This window comes from Periplaneta americana, chromosome 13 (assembly GCF_040183065.1).
Source record: "Periplaneta americana isolate PAMFEO1 chromosome 13, P.americana_PAMFEO1_priV1, whole genome shotgun sequence".
NCBI lineage: Eukaryota > Metazoa > Arthropoda > Insecta > Blattodea > Blattidae > Periplaneta > Periplaneta americana.
In genome coordinates this window covers 27,944,100-27,970,539 of record NC_091129.1, presented here as the reverse complement: position 1 = coordinate 27,970,539, position 26,440 = coordinate 27,944,100, and the positions used below count along the sequence as shown (strand labels likewise).

The 26,440-nt window shown below is 35.3% G+C and overlaps 1 protein-coding gene across 7 annotated transcripts in view; it reads left to right on the top strand.

The window, feature by feature from the left end:
- Positions 1-26,440, top strand: part of sand (sandman) — a 1,680,707-nt gene that overhangs the window by 755,070 nt on the left and 899,197 nt on the right. The window lies entirely within an intron of this gene.

The window sequence follows — 26,440 nt, the reverse complement described above, 5'->3', positions numbered from 1 at the left end:
AAAAGCGAAAATTAACAGAAAAATTTTCGCTACAGATTTATTATTATATTACATTATATAATATAATATAATATTATATTATATTATATTATATTATGTAAAAAGTGTGTTGATAACGGATGTACTCGAATTAGAAAGATTTTAATTTGTTGTGGGAGCTCTTGAATCTCAGGAGGAACAGCTTTTACAACAGCGCAACATAATCTGCTTGTCTCATTACCCAATTTTTTTGCATTGCATTTATTGAATATATATTTTATGTATTTTAGCACGTTTTCATTGAGCATAGTTAAAATTTGAATTATAAAATAATGGATTGCTAAGCTAACGTACTATTACTGCATACTAAATCAATACACTCTCGCATGTTCGTTAATTCTCTGAGATAAAAATGAATATGTTCAAAAACATTATTTTCAGAAGTACAAGAAATGAATATACAGAATAACCTATCAAGTTTTCTGTGCATAAGAAGCTATTTTAAGCTCACCTGTCCTTAATTCACTCACAAGTTACTGTAATAACATTATAGCATTATGCCCATCCAGAGAAACTACACTTTACAAATCGGTTAATTTACCTTCCGATATTACTTCATAAAACACAGAAGCATTGTCTGGAGGCTATCTTTCATAGCTTTCGATTGTTGTGGCCAAGGCCCCTTATAGACGAAGTCATTTGTTTTTTATTTCAATACACGGCCTTAGGAGGCAGTTATTTTAATTTTAAAACTCATTTATCTCATTCAATATCAGCCCTATCAAAATTTTTCAAAGAATAAAACTTATCAGAAATCATTGTTAAAGGAACTTTTGTTATGTAAAATTTTTCACAGAAATCAATAATAAGCGAGATATTTCGATTTAATTCAGGCCCCCTTATAACCCCCCTTTTAAATGATGTATTTTGAATGCCATATAGCCTAAAATCTAAGTTACAACGAACCTAATTTATATTCCAATTTTCGTCGAAATCCGTTCAGCCATTATCGCGTGAAAAGGTAACAAACATACAGACAGACAGACAGACATACAAACAAAAATTTCAAAAAAGCGATTTTCGGCTTCAGGGTGGTTAATTATATATGTTAGGACCAATTATTTTTGGAAAATCGAAAATTAGCAGAAAAATTTCGGCTACAGATTTATTATTAGTATAGATTATATATCTTAACCTAACATACAAAGAGGCATAAAAGTGTGTGATTGAATAGTTACCATTATCCCTTCGTCAATTAGCATCATAAACTTCAACAGTTCTAAGCTGTCTCGCCTTCAAGAGGAACAGTTCAATCTTTTGTTCGCATTCACTATTCCCCATAAGGTCAAGAAATGCAAGCGAATCCTTATTCTAACTTAGCATCGAGGGTGGTAGATATTTTCTCCAGATATGTTCCGTTTCGTCACACTGGGATAAAATGTGTATCCAGGAGTCCTTTTCCTCACAGAGAGGACATAGGCGCTCTCATTCTTCGTTCAAAAATTCATTACCCTTCCATGCCCCCAATCTTAGCCATGCAAAAACTGCCCTACTGTCTTTTGTTAAAAGAATTTATGTAATCGCACCTCCCCCAATTAAGCATGAGATCTGATTGTAAATTTAGTGAGGAATTTTCCGAATACTGGAACTCAATCTCTTGCCTCTCCATGTCAATTAAACGCATCTTCACATTACGCCATACATTTATTCTATTATTTTACTACGAGTATATCTACACCCAATCATTTTCTAGTCTGCGCAAAAAGGAATAAGTCCAGTGTAAGGCATAAATTGTCTGGGAATACAATCACTCTAATTAGATGAAAGGGCAATAATGAAACAAAGAACGCAACGATCGGCACTTATTGAGAGTAGAGAATACGCAGAAATTAATAAACTCACAAAAAGTGAAACAAAAATGATTCAAGAAAACACGACCTCCGTATGACAAAAAATGCATTGGAAAACTCAAAATAGATTAAAAGGGTACAGAAAGAATTGAACAACGGATAATTTTGAATGCGATGTGAAAAATGGTAAAGGAGAGATTGTAAATTCAAGACAGGTAAAATTACGCTAGCTACAAAGTTTTACAAGAAAGTAGGCTATACGAGTACGATAGTCAAGTACCACTAAGGGTGCTATTCATAGACATTTCACTAGCCCGCGCTACGAGCGTGCTAAACTAGCCTCGGCTATCCACTGGTTACTTGTACAGGTTCCATATCAATTCATACCGCTAACACTGGTTTATGAATACGAGAAACGTTAGTTCGCTGATCATCCACCGGAAGCCCGCGCTAAGAATGTCTATGAATACGGCCCTATTATATTTTCCAGAAACTCGAGAAATGAAGAACAGAAGACCATGCTGAATAGAAAAGTGACAGACTCTATAGCGCAGCTCGGAATCAATAAAATTCCAAGTGAAGGTGGCATCATGAACAGATATTCGCCGCAATTAAGTACTATTTTAAATAAAATTATCATAGTTGAATACCATACCTTAACAATGACACATAAGCTCTATAATCCTCAATCTCAAGACTTTCTTCTGATGACTCAGTGTTACCGTTGCTAAACACGTACGTAGAGTTTAGAATAGAAACTTTGAATAAGTAATTGTATTTACGTAGTAAATCGAATGTGACAACAGCATAGAAACAAGTCTGGGTAAGTTTATTCCAATTCCGTGAAATGTGCCGAGTTACTCTTGAAAGTTTGTTGTTAAACTTAACTTTCTTGTATCACACGAGAAGTCTATTTAATGCAGTTTGTTATTTTTAGTGTCTTTAGTTTAGAGCTTAAATTTTGCTAATTGTGTATCATTCTTAGGTGATAGCAGGACCACCGAAGATGACGAATTCATTGTTTGAGAGAAATAATGCAAATCAAAATGTGCCAAGATATAAATTTTAATAGTCTATATCAATAAAAATAAAATTGTGATAAAAATTCATAGTTACTTTCATAAATTCATAGACAGAGAATTGCTCGTCGTGCCAATGCTTTGTAATAAAAGATGGGCCAATCAAACGGAAAGATTTGCTGGGGGAATACTGTTCATACGGAGAGGGTGAGAATGAATATAACCGTCTTGTTTCTACCTACTTACTTTACAATTTATGACTCCTTAGGCGGTGACGTCACTATCTCCGCATTCCCTAGTAACCAAGTTGTTTGTTTCTACCATGTTTTGTTAAATGGTGTTCATTGTTACTGCAAACTGCAATTAATTGATTTCAATGGAGCGGGGGGACAGCGCGGCTACGCACTTAAAGCGTATTATCTCCATAACGAGAGAAATGAAGCTGGAAATGCAGTGACTGTTAATTCAGTGCGATATGTTGAAATTATACAGAACTTTTTTACACCACAACTCGCCCATTTTCCAGTGAATGAAACCATACTGTTCCAACAGGACGGAGCAACAAGCCACACCGCAAGAATTTTGTTGGATGCTGTGACTGCTTTGTTTCCGGGCCGCGTCATTTCTCGGAAAGGGGATATCGCTTGGCCGCCTAGGTCACCTGATTTCACGGTATGTGATTTCTTCCTCAAAACGAAAGTGTTTGGGGGCAATCCACCCAGAATAATTTCAGCTCTAAAACAACGTATACGAGAAAAGGAAGCTGCGATACCTGTCAATATGCTGAGAGGGGTTATGCAACAGTTTGTGGCCAGACTCGAAGAATGTGCGCGTTTCAGTGGAGGTCAATTGGCTGACGTAATTTTTAAGAAATATTTTTTTCCCTGTTGCATACCTAATGGTTATTCATGTACTTGTCATTTCTACTCATTAAATTCATGTAATATTAACTTTACATTCTTTTTCTGCGCCTTGAAATCTTTCCGTTTTACTGTCCCACCTGATAGCATAGTTTCACAGCTATGATCGAATTTTGCTACACTTTACTCTTCCTAAAATTATTTTGTCACACATTTGAGTATTCAGGCGAAGCTATTTGTCCAAATCTAAGAAGATGCTAATGTCCGACGCTGATCCTGACAACGAAACTGTCTTGTTCTCCACATTTCGTCTGCCGTTTTGTTAGAATAGACAACCTTGCGAGACTATCATACTTCATGCCCTAAATGAGCAGGTGTACCATTGCACACGAAATAGTATATTGTGAAATTAGTTTATAATGTTATGCTTCTTTCGTGAGTTTTACGAAACAGTAAGTGTTTAACATTATAAGCAAGTTTCATAAGCTATTTTTTTTATACAGAGTGCGTCAGAAAGAACGGATGGATTTCACATGGCAAGAAAATTGTAAAGATTCATCAAATCAAAAATTTATTGTTATCAACATATTCACCAATACATGCAGTTTATTTATGTAAAACAACATTATCAATATGATGTCCTTGGCTTTCAATACAGGCATCGAGGCGTTTTCTGATGTTCGCCATCACTTTCACAGTCATAGCTGGTGCAATTGCCACGATTTCTTCACGAATCGCTGTCTTCAGTTCGTCCAGTGTATGTGTTCGATGTTTACAAACATACCCTTCAAATGGTCCCAAAGAAAGAAGTCGCAGGGCGCGAGATCTTACCGTAGCCTCGGACAATCTCAGTGCAATAGAATTTCGTCCAGGTGATTTCTTCTTTATTGTTGAACCTGTGATACGAAATGAAGCCACCCACCGCAAAATTGTATTCCGAGTTGGAATCCTAGCGTGACATCCGATGTCGAAATGAATCCTGAGTGGCGATCACAGACTCTTCATTTTTCAAAAATGTCTCTATGATGAAAGCACGTTGTACACCAGACCAACACCATATTCTCAACTGAAACTGCTTTCTATGGCTGACCCAACAGTCGTGGTCCCCCTCACTATATGTCTCTCCTCGTTGCGTATCGATAGTTTGAAATCCATCCGTTCTTTCTGACGCATCCTTTATAATAGCACTATAACAGAATTAATGGAGAGGAAATATTTAAGTGAAATATCAGATTTTAAATTAGGTATTTAAAAAAAAGCCTTGCAATACACTAGTGATGTCACTGTTTTGATTTTTGAAATTATTTACAATTTTACTAAATATGGAAATCGACGTATCTGCCTGGATTGCCATAATATGTACAAATATATTAATTTATTTATTCACTTACTTGCGCTACTTAACTACTTACTTGGTTGGGGTAGTATTTCTAAATCCATAAGAGAGCCGTTGGATTTATTAGCCTACAAAGAAGAATAATCAAAATTTTGTCTGAAAAAGTCTATTGATTACCTTACTAAATATCTTTATTTGTATTTTAACGTTTTAAAATTGGAGTAGATATATAAATATACATTATTAACCTTCTTTCATAAGGACAATAAAAATTTTAACACATATTGTCATAATTATAATACGAGAAGAAACATATTACAGTGCAACTCCACAAATAGACGCTCACTCTCGTATACTTCACGATACAAGGTAAGTCAACGCATCCTGTCCCGTGCTGCACAGGGCTGACCAGTTGAACCAGTGCAGTAGTGTGCAGATACTCGTACACGTTGGCAGCAAGGCAGAAAATGTGTACTTATGTTGAAGCAGAAGTTACAACTATTGGAACGGTTTAAAAAACGTGAATAAATCAGAGTCATCGCTTAAGAATTTGACATTTAGATCAGAACAGTGCATAGGATAAAACAAAATTCATCTAATTACGAGGCATTCTATAGTGATTATAAGAAGCTTTGTTATTATCAGTTGATTGCAGGATGAAAACACAGCTTATTTTGTGTATTTCCTAAATTTAATCAATAGGGATGATTTATGTTCTCTCTTGGAGGGTATACACCATTTTAAAATAATTTAATACACAAACACAACTATTACAAGAAATGCTCAATAAGTTTTTGTACCTTTATTATCTTCAGCTCTAATCAACAATACTAAAAATTCAGGTTACCAGGCGACGATAGAAAAGAAAAGATGCGAAAACTAATGAATGTGATGTATAAACAATTGAATGCTCTTTCATATTCAAGTATAAAAATATAGGGATGTCATTTGAAATTTCGGTAGGGAGTGGCTGGGGATGGGAGGTGAAATCTAAAATGCAATTAAGCCTTGTTTGAGACTTCCCCTTTGATATTTAAATTTACGTGGTTTTCTTTGGTTTAAATTGAATTAAATTTAATTAACTAGTTATTTAGATTGGGAAGTTTTGAAATGAAAGCCCCATATGTAGATATATTTAGAGACTTTTTCCTCCAGAAGTTTGATTTATGTTTTAGATGTATCACGTATATATTATATTTAATCGCGGATTTGTTTTGTTATATATTTTGCATATACTACAATATATTATTATAATTATATACGTTAATTATTAATGTTTCGGTCCGCACGCCATAAAAACATTGTACAGCCCTTATGTTTACCGATGTCCGCAGCACTCCGTACAAAGACAGTGTTCGTACCACGTCTCGCACACGGACCATTGCTGTGTCTAATTGTGGAGTTCCACTGTACTTCATTTTACAGAATCCAAAAGTTCAAGGCTGCTGGTATGAAACATGCTTCAACTTTGGCTTAAAACTTTACAACAAATTAATTTCCCAGTACCCGGTTTTAGCTAATACAGGGATATCATTTCATTTTTAACTTCAATTTTTATTGTACCTGAGTTTTTGAATGTACTTCACTCCCACTCCTTCTACTAATGAAGTTCCCCTCTACACACAGATCCAAGACCGCATATAGTAAACAGCACTGAGTGAGTATAGTACGCTCCAGAAATATGTTCACGTTTTATAGTGACGAAAGAGCTTTCAATATTGAATCATATTTTCGCACAGGTGCTGTCCGTTTGCCTACGTCGCATCCCTATTTCCTCCACCTGCTTCTGTTCGCCCCTCTGCAAAAGCAGGGCTGTCTTAGCTCTTTTCTGAAAACATTAGTTTCTGTTAGGAATTGGATGTTTGCGTAATATTATACAACTGTTTAAAATAACTTAAATAAAAGGGCCTCGTTAAGTAATTCCCTGTCACGTGATTTCCCCCCTTTCTACGATCCTGCAACATTACCACTTGGGACAGTAGATAGCATGACTGAGTAATTTTATCTGTGCGGTCGGGTAGAAGTGAAGATTGAATTTACAGTACATAAGGTACTCTTTTATAGAGTAGGTACAGAATTATTTCAACATGAGTTATTATTACGAAGGACGAAACTGGCAATTGGAATTAGATGCAATAGTCTATAGTACGATAATATGCACAAAAGAACTGAAGCCTATATCTAAATGAACGGTCACCATTTTCAAAAATGTTTTTAAATATCCATATTATGATTATTTTTCAATTTAACTTCATTCTCTATATTGTACGCTAATGTTGTGTAGACAGTATACAGTAATATACACTGCATAATGAATACGTTCGAATAGCTAAGTCAGTTCGTGAGTAAAAACACTTATTCTTAATACAGTACTGTATTAAGATTAAACAAAAGCCTAATGAAAATTATTAAACTCAAAATCGCGATATTTCCTAGTTTACATAAATGGATGAACTACTTTTCTTCCCTCCTATACCTAGTAAAGTGATTTGTTTGTGTGTTACGCAAGCATCATCGAACTACAGTCGTGGAAGGGGGAGCAATCTGTGTTTCCTGTTCTCTAAAGGCATAGCCAGGTTAATATTAAAAATATTAGTAAAAATAAAATGATATCCCTGTATAGGTGTGATTAAATTTAAACTGAAAATTAAAGAAATTCTTAAGGGAACTTAACATAGAATTAGATAATTAATTGGTAATATTAGTCTTATATCATTATACTTTTGAATATTGGTTATAAACATATTTAGCTGTGATTGTTCTTTATCATATAGGCTCTAGTTTTTGTAATATGTGCTATTTTATTGTTTATAATATTAATATGTTCATTTTGTCTTCTTCTTATGCTTACCTATACATCTGTTTACTTCCGACCGCGAGCGTTTCCTCATACGAGGTAAATTCCCTAATTTGTATTACTGTTTTATGTATATAATATATCTTAATGAATGTTTTTAATGTTTTAATGTAAACAGTCTCCTTTCGTATGCAGATGTAAGAGGTCAACGAACTCAGCGTACGTCAACTACTTCGCGCGTATTTCTCTAGCTACGATGTTGCGATGTGATTGCATCGTTCAGTAGCTTCAAATTAGTACCTCTTGATTACACAACTTTTAACACTATATCACTTCGGAATTTGTATGATAATAACTTTCTTGTGTTAAATATTATTAACTTACATTGTTAACATGTTTCGACCTATTTTCGGTCATCTTCGGAACTGGCCGTTGTTGGTCTTGGCGCCTCTTGTTTCCTGCGTGGGTGCGTTTTGTAGTGTAGAGTCAAAGAGTGTATGTGTTTTGAAATTGAGTTGTGTGTTGAGTATATCGTTGGGTTGTGTTTTCGTGTATCTAACCACGACGTAAATACCAGATCACTTATCTGTGGCACGCTAAGTATACCTCTTCATAGAACATCTTGTTATTCATCATCTTTTACAATATCCACCTCGCGTCAATGGAATTCCTTGTCACAAAGTATTAGGGGCTGCAAGACAATAAACACCTTTAAGAACAGCTTAAAAGATAACCTTATTAGCATTTCACTCCTATCATACTGATTTAAACTATCACTGACTACATTGTTACTTTTTTCTTTAGACATCATCCTGATTGTGCTGTATTTTAATTGTCTCGTAATAATCTCTTTCTATTATCTAATATTATTTGAAATATATTAACATTCTATGTATTTTAGTTTAATTCTGCTACACAGTTTATTTCAGTGTTTAATTAATAGTTCATAGTATTTTGTTGTTTAATTTGTAAATAAATTTTGTATACATGTAACTCTCATCTAAATCAAATTGTTGGATTCTTTGTAAGTTCATGCATATGTATATACACTTTTTGCTGGTTGAGTGGAAGAGAAGGCCTTACGGCCTTAACTCTGCCAGCTAAAATAAATCATTATTATTATTATTATTATTATTATTATTATTATTATATTTCGTATTGTTCTAGTGTGTTGAGTTTCTGGCTCAATATACCAATGAACCAACACGATTATAACGAAGAGCTAAACACAATCAAATACATAGCACAAGAAAACGGATACAACCCCAACATAATAGACAACATAATACGTAAGACAAAACAAAACCACAAACAAAACAGAAAAATACAACACAAACACAAGAACACAAAAAATACATCACACTAACATACGAAAACAAAAACACACATAAAATTGCAACCTCATTCAAGAAATTAAATTACAACATCGCATACAGAACAAATAACACTCTACAAAAACATCTCAACACACAAACAACACAAACAAACAAATACAACTACACAGGCGTATACAAATTCAAATGCAACACCTGCAACAATTTCTACATATGACAGACAGGCAGATCATTTCAAACACGTTACAAAGAACACATCACAGCCATAACAAAATTGCAAAACACCTCCACATATGCAGAACACATCACAAATGCCAACCACACCTACAGAGATATCAACACAGACATGGAAATACTGTACATCCAACCAAAAAACCAGAAACTCAACACACTAGAACAATACGAAATATACAGACACACGAAAACACACCCCAACGATATTCTCAACACACACAACTCAATTTCAAAACACATACACTCTTTGACTCTACACTACGAACGCACCCACACAGGAAACAAGAGGCGCCAAGACCAACAACGACCAGTTCCGAAGATGACCGAAAATAGGTCGAAACATGTTAACAAGGTAAGTTAATAATATTGAACACAGGAAAGTTATTATCATACAAATTCAAATTAGTGGTTTTTAATTGAATTTACATGAAAAACGTCAACGTTAATGAAATACGACACAGGGATAAATGATTCTTTATTAGATTTTCTATCGATATGGACAAAAAAAAAAAAACGATTCAACTCGCAATAGTTATCGAATGAGAGGGTGTTCAGAATTTATACACAACATTTTTTCTCAGAAAACTATGAACTGTGTACCAATATCGTATTACAGTTTTTTGTTACATACAGTAGAATCCCGATTATCCGTCTCCTTATTAACCGATTGGTGGATTATCCGACTGTTTTTTTCGCGTTTTTTTGCTACAAAAATATATAAAGTACTGTACATTATATTAAGACGTTATTTTTTTCTAGAGAGATATATTACAAAACATTGCCCTTACACAGAATGATCTACTGTTTATATTGTTGTATTGTATAACTTCTAGCTATATAAAATGTTTTCCATGAGTATCAAAATAAATCATGTTATTCTAAGTATAAAAAAGTGCAAATAGCTGAGTGGTTTGGGGAACGAGAAACTGTGCTTCATTCATTCATTCATTCATTCATTCATTCATTCATTTTATTCCATAGATCTTACATGAGCAATGAAGCTTTAAGATGTGGAACAAGTCGAAATTTTACCATATTACAATTACAATTTTTACATATTTTTACAGTTTTACAATTTAGTAATTTTCTACAATTTTTACAATTTTGTGCAATTTTTTACAATATTTTGGCGAGATGTAGTGAGATGAGGTGAGGTCCGAGGATTCGCTAAAAGATTGCCCGGCATTTGCATTTTGATACGGGAAAACCTCGGAAAAACCCAACCAGGTAATCAAATCAGAGGGGTTGATGCCGAGGACTCGCCATAGACCATCCGGCTTCAGTCCCACGGCTGGGTAAAACCTCGGAAGAAACCATTCAATGAGACCAAAGGGGGATCCAACCCAAGCCCGAAGGCAGCTCCGGATCAGCAGCCCAGCGAGTCTGCCGACTGAGCTACATCGATGGCTCTACTAAAAATATACAATACATAGCCAATAAGATTATGAAATTTACAAACCCAAACGATCATTCATCAGTTGAGCTATATGTATAATACAAAACAAGTAAGTTAATTAAATTTAAGGCATAAACAATTCAATCTGTTGTGATATACAGAAATTGATAATACATATCATGCAAACTACTCAAATTACAAACACAATGGTACATTATGCAACGAGCCTATAATGGTAGTAATTAAGACGCGAGTATGTTTATGAAACGAGCGCAAGCGAGTTTCATAATTTTCATACGAGCGTCTTAATTACCATTATAGGCAAGTTTCATACGACTTTTTATGCTCGACCATAATTCTAACTTGAAATTGCTCATAAGTATTCATGTTATTGTTATCTAAGTGAGGAGCGGAACTGACCTTGTGAAATAGCCTACCTCGTAAATTGTGAGATGTGCGCAGACGCGAAAGTATTGATTTTTTCCGAGAAACAGATGTCGACGACCTTGATATAATCTAGAGAGTAAAATAAACATTAATCTTGATATAACCTTGAAATTGAATTATACATTGAAAAACGAGATGACAAATTGAATTTATTTGAATAATATTTACAATTAACCCTAATTATTATAGTAACAGAACATAACCTTCTGCGACAGTATTGGATTTCCAGCCTCCGTGACGTTTCGCTAGTTGTCTTTCGATTGCATATCCGAGAATAATCGATACTTGCGCTCTCATATTGCTTTCTGATTGGTGGAAAACCTGAACTTTAATTAATAGGTGTACATTAATGAGGTCCATTAAAGGGCTGCTAGCAGGTGTATAATTACTACATTTCGGCATGGTCGAGCATAAACAATTTATCAATAGAGCTATACAGATTACTATTCAAAATAAAGCCAAAACTATATAGATATATACAATACTAAGTAAGCAGATTAATTCAATTTACAGGCATACTTTCATCAATCTATACAAATTTGTGCAATTAATATAAAGTAGATTAATTGTATTTATAATCATAACCAATTCATCAGTTGAGCTATACAGACTACTATACAATTTACAGCTTATACAATATCATCTGAAAATATGAGATTGGAGTCACAACTGTGTGCAAATTAATACAATTCAAGGATAAATTGTATAAACTTTGTAAATATATAACACGAGACCTCCTCTATCCCTATCTTTCCACAGACAGACAATATAAAGAGTTTCCTTGCCCCCAAAACCCGTTGCTAACAAGCAGACTTACATCAGTGAAATTCTGATCCACTGTCCTAGGGTGTTCAATATATGACCATAGAGGAAATAACGAAAGTGCGAACTTTATTCACTAAATTTACGAAAATAGTTTATGGTACGGTTTATCCTATTTTTTCTATTAACCGTTCAACCTACCCCCTTCATTACCACGGATAATACAGTCTTTACTGTACAACATGAGCGATCCGCTTTAAAAACCTGGAGGATTATTTCATTTCCACCCTGAATATCCGAAAATATTTAATACTACACAAAGGAAACAAAAGACAGATCCAAAACCTACATCAACACATAAACAAAATATACCCAAAGCTACACTGCACATTAGAAATTGAAAACAACAAATCCATATATTTTCTAGATATCACAATAACAAAAGTAGAAAACAAACATACATTCAAACTATACAGAAACCTCACAACAACAACAACAAAAACACACATACACAACCCATCAAACCACCCCACACAACACAAACAAGCTGCATTCCGAACAATGGTACACAGACTACTCAACATACCAATGAACCAACAGGATTACAACGAAGAGCTAAACACAATCAAATGCATAGCACAAGAAAACGGATACAATCCTATCATAATAGACAACATAATACGTAAGACAAAACATAATCACAAAAAACATAAGAATGCAACACAAACACAAGAACACAAAAAATATATCACACTAATACGAAAACAAAAATACACACAAAATTGTAACCTTATTCAAAAACTTAAATTACAACATCGCATACAGAAGAAATAACACTCTACAAAAACATCTCAACACACAAACAACACAAACAAACAAATACAACCACACAGGCGTATACAAACTCAATTGTAACACCTGCAACAACTTCTACATGGGACAGACAGGCAGATCGTTTCAAACACGTTACAAAGAACACATCACAGCCATAACAAAATTACAAAACACCTCCACATATGTAGAACACATCATAAATGCTAACCACACCCACAGAGACATCAACACAGAAATGGAAATACTACACATCCAACCAAAAGCCAGAAACTAAACACACTAGAACAATATGAAATATACAGACACACAAAAACACACCCCAACGAAATTCTCAACACACAACTCAACTTCAAAACACACTCTCTTCGACTCTACTCTATACCACAGGAACACACCCTCACAGGAAGCAGAACAAGTGGCGCCAAGACCAACAACGACCAGTTCTGAAGATGACCCATAAATAGGCCGAAACATGTTAACGAGGTACGTTGAAATTTAACACAGGAAAGTCTTATCATACATATTCCGAAGTAAAATATTTATACAAACGCATTTATAAGACGCAAAGATAAAGTTCCAGAGTGCGGAATGAAGATTCCTCTCTATCTTCTGGATTCAGTATACCGGGAAGCTGTCCGGTGACAATGAGGACACAGCTACTTCCGACTGCGGCTAACCCATTATCAAGTCTCTGCACGTAGTCTCTATCGAGGCGCCAGGTGGTAGCTACGAGCCACAAGTGTAGCCACACTGCCGTCGCCTCAACGACCACTTTCTTGACTAACCCTTAAGAATACAATTTTTTCCACATTCTGCCTTTCTTAAGGCTTGCGTCATTTTCTTGTCTAAGTCTTTACTTTTTCTTGCTTATTTGCGGAAAAGGACCATATGACTCTGTTTCATTTAAAATAACGGATGAATGTTAATATCGTTTATGCTCGACCATGCCGAAAAGTAGTAATTATACACCTGGTAGCAGCCCTTTAATGGACCTCATTAAAGTACACCTATTCATTAAAGTTCAGGTGTTCCACCAATCAGAAAATACCATTTTAGCGATATGAAAGCGCAAGTATCGATTATTCTCGAATATGCAATCGAAAGACAACACTAAATCATCTATATTTGAAATAAAGTCAGTTCTGGTACTATAATAATTAGCGTTAATTGTAAATAATATTCAAATAAATTCAATTTGTCATCTCGTTTTTCAATGTCTAATTCAATTTCAAGGTTATATCAAGATTAATGTTTATTTTACTCTCTAGATTATAACAAGGTCAATGTCGACATTTGTTTCTCGGAAAAATCAATACTTTCACATCTGCACACATCTCACAATTTACGAGATATTGCACAAGGTCAGTACCGCTCCTCAGTCATATAAGAATAACATGAATACTTATGAATAATTTAAAGTTAGAAATATGGTCGAGCATAAAAAGTCGTATGAAACTTGACTATAATAGTAATTAAGACGCTCGTATGAAAATTATACAAACTCGCGTCTTAATTACTACTATTATAGGCTCGTTGCATAATGTACTATTGCTTATCTTGTAGCACGCACTGATAAATGTGGTATAAGGCATGGGTCTAGAGCAGCGGTGACCAAAACTCGAGCTGCAGTGATTACATGCGACAGACAGCCTATGAAGTAAGATGACGGAGGAAAGATACTTGGCATGAAAACTACAACCAGTGGTGGTTCCTGTACTAACATCTTGATCAATCCCCGGATAAAAATCTCAAGCTTTGCTGTATCAGTAATGTCACTGCTGTCTTCAAGAGCGAGTGAATAATATACGATTTTTCTAGCTTCTTTTTTAACCTTCATCTTGAATATAATCAGGAATTTTCTAAATTCTTCTCTCGATACTTGGTCGAGAAATTCGTAGTTTTTCAAAATTAAAAACTTCTTATGGACAAGTTATTTAAGCTATTTTAATCAATACTCTTTTGAGAAATTCTGTTCTATTAAAAGGCTTTAGAGCACGAGATATTTCAAACACCATTAAGTAGCTGACTTCCTTACATTTATTTATCTCACCTTTCTCTTTCTGGTTAAGAACTGTTTTATTCTGAAATGCAATGTTTTACTCTTTATATATAAATAAATGTTTAATAATTAAACAGAAAAATTATTTAAATAATTTCATAGAGTATATAAAACTAAATATAAATAATTACATACGGAATACTAAATAAATCTTTCTCTTTCTCGGTATGATGTAAGACATGTCAATTCCTGGCGTTAACAGTTCGTTGGCACATAATATTGAATCAGTTTTTCTATAATATTATTATTGTTGTTATTATTATTGTTAATATTATTATTATTATTATTATTATTAAATGAATAACTAATAAATAGTTACTTTCATCTAAAGATTAAGAAGATTAAAATTGAGATAAAACCTAATAATTTTGTCCTTCTAGGGAGAAGATGAAAAAATATCAATATTCAAGCATGTACAGAAGAATTATAGAAACACATACTTAGTGGTCAGTATAATAATAATAATAATAATAATAATAATAGTAATAGTAATAAATTATTCAGCGTGGCATCAAGTGTTTCTATATTGAACCGTTGAGCAAAATAAACATATTACATACTGTATTGTCCGACAGAACAATAAGTTCTCCTTCTCATTGTCTACGAAACCACCTCTTACTGCTTATAGAGACAGTTTGTAGGGAGACATGATACCGCCACTGCTTGCCTTCAGTACGTGAATGAAACACACAGCAATGTACAGGAAACTCCTCGTACCCGTTTGAATGTCTGTGATTACACGATGTAATCACGACACCTGCTTTGGTCACCGCTGGTCTAGGGATTTTCGCCACCCGGAAGTTTCGTCATAGGTTTAAAAAGACACATTGTTTTAGTCATAGCATGTATGGTTAGTATGTGTTTTAGTCACATTGGGCAAGTAGTCACATTATAAAATAGTCACAATGGTGGTTTTCGTCACGGGAAAATTCAACATAGGCAAAGATGATCACAGATAAATACTTATATTCTTTGAGAGCGGGTTGTACAATTTAACAACTAAAATTTTCCAGCAATACTGTGCCCAATCGCTAGCAGATAACCGAGAATGTCGTTACTATGCTTATAATTCTCATAGCGTTCCTCAATCCTAGAAATCTTGGCATCTGTGTTAAGATATTTTCTCTTCTTCTTGGTGGGTGAGAAGCCGGACTCCGATTTTTCGATGTCTCGATCAATTACCTCTACCTCATTTTCTGTAGCTGTTGAGAAACATGAAAAAATTAAAGGTGTGATTTTTCCATCAAGATATTAAATTCTCCTTGCCATGTTTCGCAAGTATTAGTTCTCGGTAAATAGTGAAGAGTACATTGATAACAGTTACAGATATTTGGAGGAAAAACTGATTTTTGGTGTCCTTTAGAGCGTCTACGACCTCTGATATAGTTATCTTCAACATAGTTAAAGATTACAGACAATGAATCATCCACATTTTCTATCTGCAAATCAAAAGCTTCTAAAATATCTCCTCTGGAACGAAAGCCAATGCCAATAAGTAGTGGAACTATGTTGTTAGTTCTTCATCTTCTTCCCTGCGATCTTCTTTAGATAGTCCTTCTAACTGTATGCATGAAGTGCTCACATCGTAAGTGTCGAATATGTAATGTGTGTGACGATGAGGCCTGTGTCGAAAATGTAATGTGTTATGAAAATTCCGCATGTCAAAAAATTTATGACGAAAATGCCAAATCCAAAGCCATCTTCAGTTACAAGCCGGAGCATGGGTAGGTTTGGCAACGCTGAATGGAGGCGGGCGGAGGCGAAATAAAGACATGACGTTTGACGTTTTAGGGTGCTATTCATAGACATTTCGCTAGCCCGGGCTACGATCGTGCTAAACAGGATTCATATCATATCATATCGCTGACACAGGTTTATGAATACGAAAAACGTTAGTTCGCTGATCATCCACCGAAAGCCCGTGTTAAGAATGTCTATGAATACGGCCCTATGTGCTTTGATTTCGTCGTCACATGTACATTTTCGACATTAATTGATACAAAACTAAGTACATATGATCGAGATTCAGTGTATTGATGTACGTAATTTATTACGGAATCCGAAACGATATTTTATTTGAGCTTCAGAATACCGCGTAAATACTTGCATACAGCCACTTATAACTTTAAAACATTAAAAGCATACGTGTTTTTTATTGATGGTACAAGGGAAAATAAATAAATACTTAAAGAAATGTCACTTGTACCAAAAATATATAAAATAACGACGTACTTTCGCAGCACATTATTCCAGTCGATTAACCATTATTTGGCTAGTAAATTGACGATGTTTTGCCGCTTTATGTTGTTTCACCTCTAACGTGAAAGGTTTAGGATATCATATACATTTTAATTTCATGTGATTATCTGTCGTGCTTTTCTACAATTATTTCAGATTCCCAGGAAGCAAGTTTTAGTTTGAACCTCGCCAGTCACCATAACAATACTGTCATCCTAAATTATTTGTTATAATTTTTTTTAATATAATTTTTAATAGGCCAAGACCAAGTATAAAGATCTATAAAAATGAAGAAAAATACCTTCAACATAATACAGTACGTAACAAAACACATCATTATTTATTAAGTATGTGCCAGTTAGTGTAAACTCAGTGAACTTTAAATTCTGTAAATACGAAGTGAAAAGAAACATGTTTATAACTAATTTATTACAAAAGAAATAATATTAATAAACAAACCTTGAAATCCAACAAATTGAGCGTCTGCATCTACAAATAATTATAGGTAGTTCTGACTTATAGCAGCCATTCCAAATCTTCAACAAAACTGCAGCATTTATGGAATCACAAAACAGCTCTTTACAATGAACTTGAAAATCAACGGCGAAAAATTATTGATATAGCAGGCGAGACCCACAATTTGGCCAGAATTCTGATACACCATAAACCACAAGTAAGACTATAAAAATATAGTTTACACAATATTATCTAAATATTTAGAAGAATTGTCAATCATTTTGTCCTTAATAATAACCGTAAAAATTGCTAAAGACTGCATCCATATTTTCATTTATTGTCCTGTTTTTATGGCCAACACGCACTTAGTTTATGATACATCAACAATATTAACGTTTGATACGACAGCAAACAAAATTCCATCGACACACACATATTGTAACATTAATTTACATTGTAGATCGGCATTAGCACAAACACGTGTTCTGGATGTAGGCCTCCATTTGACAGTTAATTACAGTGTTGCCGACGTATGGCTCCGGCTTGTAACTGAAGAATTCTCTGCCAGATCTCATGTGGCATTTATAGAGAGTTTACTCAATAAAAAGTGTTATCTTCATTAGAAACAGAATACATTTATTGAGACTTTTAAAAGACAGAAATTACTTAGATGCCGTAACCAGTGAAAAATAAATGATAGATAAAAGAAATAGACTTAGTACATGTAATTTGTGGCAAAGCGACATACGGCATGAAAAAATTAATGTTCAAAAATTTCTTTCAAATTACTAAGTGCAACAATTCTTTGTGAAGTCACATTAATAAAAAATAAAATTGCAACATGCTAACATAGCTCAACACACCGAATTAAAAAAAAGAAAATGAGTAATGAAGAATTGGAATCTTCCACACATTGTTTAATTCGCTTATAAATAAAACGGTGGAAGACTAAGAAATAAATAGCAAAAAATGAAATATGTATATAACAAAAATTAGCCTGATTCGTATTTTATGTCAATGACCGAATTATTTCAGTTTGTACAGAAGTTGCAAATGAGGCACTAGAGCAGGGTAGCAAAACTGTGCTACATTTGTGGCACTTGTCACAAGCTGGAACACGTGACTCATCCCTTCCTTTCACTTCACACGTCATTGGATATGGTAGGGGGAGTAGAAATATGTATTCAGTGTGCTTGCGAACGTCACAGATTCGTAATTCAAGGTCGGGGGATTGTGGACGGGGAACAAACTCTTTCCCCATGCTTTCACCCCTCTCTTCCCCAGTTCTGCGTCCCTGTACTAGAGCAAGTAAATAGTTTCAAATACTTGGGGTTTAGCCTAGTATAAGCAATGAAGGAATAATATAATTTTAGTTTCGTTTCCGTCTTGTCTTATTTTAATGTTAACCCAGAAGTATATTTGTTAACACATTTCAATATTATACTTGTGAATATTTTCGCCCATTTTGGGCATCTTCAGATATATCTGTACATAATTGCATAATACATGTTGAAATTCTGCAAACAATTAATGGAAATTTATAAATACACTAAAACATTTTCTAAAAAGGTATACTAAAATACAGCAACAAATGGTAGTTGTATGATAAATATGCATATTTAATGTCATATTATAATCATTCATGGCAGCTAGATATCGCGAACTAGTATAAGCAGTAACATGAGCTGCACCCAGGAAGTCAAAAGGAGGATAGCAATGGCAAATTAAGCTTTTAATAGAAAAGGAACATCATCTGCTGTTGTTTGGAAAAATAACTAAGGAGGAGACTAGTGAAGTGCTTTGTGTGGAGAGTAGCATTATATGGAACAGAAACATGGACATTACAAGAGAAACTACTAGAAGCATTTGAAATCTGGATATGGAGAATAATGGAGCTTGTGTAATGGACAGACAGAACAAGAAATGAAGCTGTGTTGGAAAGAGTGGGTGAAGAAAGAATGATTCTGAAGTTGATCAGGAAGAAGAAAAGGGATTGGTTGGATAACTGTTTAAGGAGAAACTACCTACTGAATGATGCTCTAGGAGGAATAGTGGAAGGGAGAAGAGTTCGGGGCAGAAGAAGATATCACATGATAGACGACATTAAGATATGTGGATGGATCATATGTGGACACTGAAAGGAAGGCAGAACATAGGAAAGATTGGAGAATGCTGGGTTTGCACTGAAAAACCTGCTCATGGGCAGAACACATGTGTTTTATTTCTTGCAATTCTTCACAGACTATCATCTTGTCAATGTGGCAAACACCGTTTTCAATGTTGTTTGTGGTTGGCTTGTTTTATTGAAACGCTGCTAATCATGTGAAATAACTTGGAACTATATATACCTATATGCCAGTATAATGTATCCAAGTTCTTAGTATGATTCTGTGTGAATGTATAAGTTTCTTACTGAACCATCCATCACCTGACACGGACACCGTTTTTAAAACTTTAAATTTTACCAACCCAAGGCGGGGATCAATATTCGCCAGGGAACATTATGACTCCCCAAACAAACAAATCGGAAGAGACTTGTCAACAAAGAGCGGGAGCTTGTCTGGTAACAAACTTTCAAGGTAACTTCCGCGCTTTTCCACTGGTTTTATAACCAATTTCTTTATTCCATTATTGCGTGTTCTTATCGGTCTTCATGTCATATTCATTCTTTTATATTTGATGTTTAGAACTGTTTGAGATTCTTATAACCAGTCTTCGCATGTTTGTCACAAGAACTATAACCTTTTCGCTGTAAGAAAAATCCTAATATAAACAATAGCACGTGACTGAAGTGAGGCTTCATTCGCCGCTGTTTGGCGCCATAGATTCTCAGTACGTTTTCCCCCCTACTGTTGTACATTCTGTTTCATGTTAAAAATTTCCCGTTACTCGTCAAGTAGGTCTAACCTCACTACTATGCATTCGTTTGCTTAGGAAACATTTACTTTATAATTATTGTAATTAAAACTCACTTAACTTATTATTTACATTTAAGATTATTGTCCACATCTGTGTGGGGTAACGGTCAGCGCGTCTGGATGCGAAACCAGGTGGCCCGGGTTCGAATCCCGGTCGGAGCAAGTTACCTTGTTGAGGTTTTTTCCGGGGTTTTCCCTCAACCCGGTACGAGCAAATGCTGGGTAACTTTCGGTGCTGGACCCCGGACTCATTTCACAGGCATTATCACCTTCATATCATTCAGATGCTAAATAATCTAGATGTTGACACAGCGTCGTAAAATAGCCTAATAAAATGAAATAAATTTAAAAAAATTAAGATTATTTGTTTTTCTCCGCTTTTGAAAGGGTTTCCACTCTTATGACTAATAACCACACACACCGAGGATGCAGAAGCCATACTTCAGTACCACGTGCTTACGTGAACAACTACGAGCTCAAGTGACGCCAGCTTGTTACAAGAACAGACTACCTCGGTATTACTGTTTGTATTCATTTTTTATTTTTTTTTATTTCAGTAGGTTATTTTACGACGCTTTATCAACAGCTTAGGTTATTTAGCGTCTGAATGAGATGAAGGTGATAATGCCGGTGAAATGAGTCCGGGGTCCAGCACCGAAAGTTACCCAGAATTTGCTCATATTGGGTAGAAGGAAAACCCCGGAAAAAACCTCAACCAGGTAACTTGCCCCGACCGGGAATCGAACCCGGGCCACCTGGTTTGGCGGCCAGACGTGCTAACCGTTACTCCACAGGTGTGGACTTGTATTCATCCGCGTTCATAGTACATAACAAAATATAAAAGTAGTTTTTCGTGTGAGTGAAGTTATATGTTTTATCGTATTTAAAGAATAGAATTCAATTTTTTATTTTCAAATAATACAAGATTATGGTTTCCAGATACGAACTATATTTTCCTGCATCATATGAGTGTTTCGACTGGGAGACAATCACGGGTATGACAGCAACGTGCTTGTATTTACATTAGGATTTTTCTTACAGCGAAAACAGTAATTGAATGTAGTAGTTTCTCCTGGTACCTTAATGACGTCGGTCAAAGGCACAAGCAGGTTATAATACCTCTATGAGTTCTGACTTGTGTTATATAAAAGCGCACTGTGTTACGTATGTTTGTATGTCGATGAGTTCATTTTGATCACGTTCAGTCATATAGGAGGTGCACCAGGAGACAAGTGCCGCCACCAATATCTATACTGCAGTTGTTTATTTCGGAATTTGGAAATGATTATTTTTGTGTTAGGAATGGTAACATGTTCTTAGAAAGTAAATTTTTGTCACTGTAGTGGTAGTTATTTCAATAAATAGTAATATCTTTTTAATAATAGTTCACTCAATACATACAATAAATAATATATCCAAGTTATACACAACTAGCAATTTCATAAATACAAATCTAATAAAAAAATTTCTATCAATACTAATATTTTTTGGTCTAGCTATCTTCTGAATTTTTTGGTCTATCTGACACTTCATTATTATTTTAATGCAAATTTCGACCAATATAGCTTTTTTATTCTTATGGCAAACTTTCTTATCTAAATTTACCCATTCATTTCTAATTTCTCATTAATTATTTCATTTCCTTTACTTTTAACTCAAAAAGAAAGAAACCTATTTGTTTTTTAAATTGCAGGTTCTTAATATTCATTAGTTTTTAAATTGCAATTTCTTTGTTCATTGATAAGAATGTTTCCTTTATGAAATTTTCACGAATTTCTTTAGTAGAATGACTCTCAAGCAGTATATAAAGTTATTTCAATAAACAGGTGTAAATTATCGTTTGCATTTATGTATAAGACTTGTGTTGAATATGTACAGGGACATCATTTTATTTTTACTAACATTTTTAATATTAACCTGCCTATACCTTTGGATTAACGCCGTTTGCTACCCCCTTCCATGACTGGAGGTCGATGATACTGGGATAATGTACAAACAAATCACTTTACTAGGTATAGGAGGGAAGAAAAGTAGTTCATGTATTTACGTAAACTAGGATATATCGCGATTTTGAGTTCGATAATTTTCATTAGGTTTTTGTTTAATCTAAATACAGTACAGTATTAACAATGAGTGTTTTTACTCACGAACTGAGCTGTCCATGCGGACGTATTCATTATGCAGTGTATATTATAGCCTACTGTCTACAGCACATTAGCGTACAATTTAGAGAGTGAAGTTAAATTGAAAAATAATCATAATATGGATATTTAAACATATTCCTTAAAATGGTGGCCGTTCATTTCGATACAGGCTTCAGTTTTAATGTACATACACTGGTCAAAAAAAGTTAAGCATATTTCCAGTTTACCCAATAATACCTGATATTTATGTTTCTTTTGGTTTTATGTGGCACGTGTTATGTTTACCAATTCAAACTCTGTCATTTGCTTTAGTCTGCATCACTAGGTAACGTCCAAATCACGGCTAGTAAAGAAAAGCCTGTAATTCGAGCGAAGTTCAATCAGTGTCGTTTTGCTTCATAGTGCAGTACAATGGCTCGGAACACCCTTACAATGGCAGACCGCATCAAAATCATCACTTTGATGGAACAAAACATGAGACAAGTTGATGTTGCTAACATCCTTCATGTGAATCAGAGTATTGTCTCCAGACTGTGGAGAAAGTTCCAGGAAACCCAGTCAATAGCAGATAGACCTCGCGAGGGCCGTCCACGCAAAACAACACCAGGTCAGGACCGGTATGTAAGGTTATCTGCACGTAGGAACCCTATAGCCTCAGCTACAACTCTGCGCCATGACCTGCGCGAAGCCACTGTGTTGTTGTAAGTAGCCAAACTGTGCGCAATAGACTTCATGACATAGGGTTGTATGCTCGAAGAGCACTCAAGACTCCAGCACTCCGTCCACATCATAGGGGTGCTCGTGCAAGTTGGGCTAGAGCACATGAGAATTGGACACAAGGCCAATGGACCAGAACTTTATTCTCAGACGAAGTGACAATGGGCCTACACCCTGACAACAACTCTATTCGCGTATGGAGACGAACAGGGGAACGAAATCATCCCTCAATGACCGTGGAACGTCACCAACAGTTTGGTGGTTCAATCTTGTTTTGGGCAGGTGTCATGTTTGGCCGCCGCACACCACTGGTTTCAATAGAGGGAAACATGACTGCTGCCGTGTATGAGAACAACATCCTCCAACCCATAGTAAGTGGTTTTGCAGAGACTGTTGGAGAAGGGTTCACTCTACAGGACGATAATGCTCGGCCTCATCGTGCTCATAGTGTGCAGCGGTATCTTGTAGAACATGGGATCCGAAGAATGGATTGGCCAGCATGCTCACCGGATATGAACTGCATAGAGCATGCATGGAGCTTTCTCAGGAGAGCCATTTCCAATCGTCCACATCACCCATTAACGATTCAAGAACTCAGGAATGCTGCCTTGGAAGAATGGGACAATTTGCCTCAGGAGAGCTTAGATGCATTGGTACTGAGTATGCCCCGTCGCATACAAGAGTGCCTCAGTGTTCGTGGAGGACCAACACGTTATTAAACAGGGTACTGAAAGCACCATCTCCTTTTCTTTGATGATGTACGAATTTCAGCTTCTCTTATCTTTTCCGTTGTTTCCAAACAATGCAACTTTTTCATTTCATATTGAGTCCATTGTTAACAAATAGTGTATTTCTACTTTTAAGGTTATTCTGTGGAACCAAGAAACCCAATTATAATTTATCTATTTTATTTTAATTAATAAAAACAGTTATATGCCTAATTATGCTTAACTTTTTTTTGACCAGTGTATTATCGCACTATAGACTATTGTACCTAATCCCAATTACCAGTTTCGTTCTTCGTACTAGTAACAAGTGTTGAAATAATTCTGTACCTACTCTATAAAAGAATAGCTTACGTACTGTAAATTCAATCCTCACTTCTGCCCGATCCGAAAAGATAAAATTACTCACACATACTATCTATTGTCCGTCCAAGTGGTTATGTCGTAGGGTCGTAGAAAGGGGGGAAATCACGTGACAGTTAATTACTTAACGAGGCCCTTTTATTTAAGTTATTTTAAACAGTTGTATAATATTACGTAGACGTCCAAATCCTAACAAAAATTAATCTTCTCAGAAAAGAGTTAAGACAGCCCAGCCACTAGCTGGCGAATAAAAGCTGGTGGGGGAAACCGGAATACGACGTAGGCAAATGGACGACAGTACCTGTGCGAAAATGATTCAATATTGAAAGCTCTTTCGTCACTGGAAAACGCGAACATATTTTAGGAACGTACTGTTTACTATGACCGTAAGGCTACAATGAGTGTATATGCGGTCTTGGATCTGTGTGGAGGACGGTTGAACTTCATTAGTAGAAGGGGTGGGAGTGAAGTACAATCAAAAACTCAGGTATAATAAAAATTGAAGTAAAATAAAATGATGCCCCTGTATTATCAGGTTATTAATTTTGAAATGCTATTATAATGAATGGCGGGGCAAACGTATTTTGTTCAAAAGGTTTTGTTTGTGCAAACCATTAAGTTTAAGTTCAGTGTTGTCATGATATGCTCTATTATATTTTACATTCACCATAGGTCTACTGTACCGCCACTTATTCAGTGAGCGCCACATATTTGAATTCCCTCCATACAAGGTTATATTCCTCTACTATTACACTTTTATTAAGTCATACTACTTTTGACCAATAAAACGGTACGAAAGGACGTCTTTCAACCAATCATGGCTGCTTATCGCACAATTTTATCGCGTCCGTAGCATTTGTTTAATTTTATTGCTTCCCTAGCTGTTGTTTATTTTTATCACTGCCCTAGCATTTGTTTCTTTGTTTGCCAACATTTCAAACTGCATTGGTCTGGACGTGAAAAAAAAAAAAAAAAACATTACAAACCACTCCAGTCGATGCACAGCAGTTTCAAATATGACTCGCATTGGCATTCAAGAACAAGAATTAATAAAAATCACTGGTCAAAGCTATGCATCTTCCCTGAAATCCTATTTACAAATAAATGAACAGCATCATTCGGAAATCCTGAATAAATTGAGGAATACACCATGTACATCAACGAGTTCCATTTCTTTTATGCACTCGTCCAATATAACATCAACTGAATAATCAATCACTAAAACATTCGAATTTGAAAATTGTACATTCCATAATTGGTCCTTTTAAAATGTCATGTTTATTTTTTTATTTCTTCATCGTTAATTAAAACATTTCTTGCAAATCTAGTCTTTCAGGTGAAGCTCCCTGTAAAGCAGATTACACAGTAACGTATATATTATGCAAATCTAGTCTTTCAGGTGAAGCTCCCTGTAAAGCAGGGGAGCTTCACCTGAAAAACTAGATTTGCATAATATATACGTTACTGTGTACGTTAACAGAAAACCACAACTCCAAGTCACACAGAGATTGTGTGCACTCGTTGTGGGTCTCTGGCGTTTCGTCAGCCCACGCGAGTTGTGTGGATATAAAGGGAAAAGTTGAGACGGTGTCGGTGGAGTTCCGGGTAGCTCAGTGGTAGAGCGCTGGTACGTTCAACCAGAGGTCCCGGGATCGATATCCGGCCCCGGAACAATTTTTCCCTTGAAATTATTCAAAACATTTCTTGTTCATTTCATCATCCCTAATTAAAACTTTTCTAACACTCGTTTATATTATTTTGGTTATGTTATAGTTTCTGCTATATGATATTATGGATAGTACCCTCCCCTCCCCTCCCTCCCTCCCCACCCAACCCAATCCATCCCCTCCCCTCCCAACCCGTCCCCTCCCCTCCCCTACCCCACTCTTCTCTCTCTTCTCTTCTCTTCTCTTCTCTTCTCTTCTCTTCTTCTCTTCTCTTCTCTTCTCTCTTCTCTTCTCTTCTCTTCTCT